Below are 1,909 nucleotides of genomic sequence, written 5' to 3'. Positions count from 1 at the left end.
TTTGATCAACAAATTACCACAATAAATTTTCCTCTTCTGTTTGTTGTGATTCTTGTCTGGTAACCAGTTGTTTGGGAAAACAGTGAAAGTGATGCAAAATTCACAGCCTTTGAAGAACTATGGTGCTTTCTTATGCAGCCTCTTTCCTTAATACAGACATATATCCTTACTGTTTGATTAGACATTGGACATGGCTAACATTAACTCTATGTAACATTATTTATGTTCCTCTTCTCTCTTGCTTTTTAGAATTATTCATTTCACACATTGCACAGAGGGGTACTCATCATCATTCCTCAACAAAGCCCATTGACCTTGACTATGACTTCCAACAACAGTTTATATCACTGTAACTTCCTTCTGTCTCTATCAATGAAGAAGAGGACAATGAAGTTCACATAATTCTAGCCTGAATCTACATAGAGATAGGTATAATATTAAAAAAAACACCTGGAGCAGATCTGCATCGGGGCTGATGGTGGAGCAGAACTTTTGAAGAATCCAAAGAAAAAAATGTCAAGACGAAGTAGCCGTTTGCAAGCTAAACAGCAGCCCCAGACTAGTCAAACAGATTCTCCCCAGGAAACCCAATTCCTTCAAGCCAAAAAAAGGAAAACGACTCAGGATGTAAAGAAAAGAAAAGAGGAGACTGGAGCCAAGAGACAGCAATATGAAATTAGGAATTGTTGGCCACCTGTGTTATCTGGGGGTATCACTCCTTGCATTATTATTGAAACCCCACACAAAGAAACTGTCACCAGTGACTTCTCCAGGTTTACTAACTACAGGTTTAAAAACCTTTTTATAAATCCTTCACCTCTGCCTGACTTAAGTTGGGAATGTTCTAAGGATGTCTGGTTTAATATGTTAAAAAAGGAGACCAAGGGTTCCGGGTTAAGATGGCGGCAGAGTAAGAAGCAGCTTTTAACCTCTCCTGACCGAAACACACAAAACTCCTCAAGGGGACATAAAAACAAGTCCAGACGAACGGAGGAACCCCACAACAGGGCACAGCGTGGAAGGTACGTGGAATTGAGGCATTTCCAGGCTATAAAGGGCTCTCACTTAATCGCGGGCTGAGCAACCGCCCCACCCCCACCCCCTCCACACACAACACCTGTAGCTCCGAAGCCAGCTAAAAAGAAATAGAGCAAGTTTGGGGCACCCATCGAGTCATTGGCAGCAACGGGACCTGTTCCTGAGAGCAGCAAGACTTAGGACCCCACTAAGCCAAAAAAGGCACGCGAAATCTGAGCGCGGGAGCAGGACGCTGGGCGCAGAGCTCAGGCTGAGCAGAGCGCAGGCACTGCGGAGGCGTGGGTGGAGGCAGACACAGCCAGGAACTAAAGCCTAAGTGGGGAACCAGTGTGGACGGGTATACGACTGTGGAAGCAGCGCCCTGAGACTTGTAAAGGAACCTCCTGCAGAGGATCAAGCAAGGGGGCCCACCAAGGGGCTTGACCTTGGAAAAAACCAGAACTCAGACCTCAGGAGCCAATAGATCGCTGACAGACACTGAGCGCGAGGATAAATCTGAGAAGCTGCTGGGCTAATGATGGCTACTCAGTCACAGGAAGTTCAGAGGAGAAAGAATAATAACAAGAAAAAGAAGTCTTTAACACTCGACAGCTTTTACACAGAGAAAATCCAGACAACCGAGCAAACAGAGGAGGAGAACAAACAAGCATCCAGACCCTCCCCAAATAAGGAAAACTCCTCACAAGCTATGGAAGAGTTCAAAACTGAGATTTTGAGGAAAATGGAAGAGATCTGGCAAGAAAATAACAGTTTAAAAGGTAGAATCTTGCAACTGGAAAGTGAGGCTCAGAAACCAAATGAACTGATAAGCAAATTGAACACAAGAAATGACCAGATTGAAAAGGAATACCAGAAGATTATGGCCGAAAAC

General features: G+C 44.4%; 1 pseudogene; it reads left to right on the top strand.

The window, feature by feature from the left end:
* Positions 1–478: 478 nt before the first annotated feature.
* Positions 479–1,909, top strand: part of LOC123239485 — a 7,598-nt pseudogene continuing 6,167 nt past the window's right edge.

Source organism: Gracilinanus agilis, chromosome 3 (assembly GCF_016433145.1).
Source record: "Gracilinanus agilis isolate LMUSP501 chromosome 3, AgileGrace, whole genome shotgun sequence".
NCBI classification, from domain to species: Eukaryota; Metazoa; Chordata; class Mammalia; order Didelphimorphia; family Didelphidae; genus Gracilinanus; species Gracilinanus agilis.
This window is presented reverse-complemented; position numbering and strand designations above follow the sequence as displayed.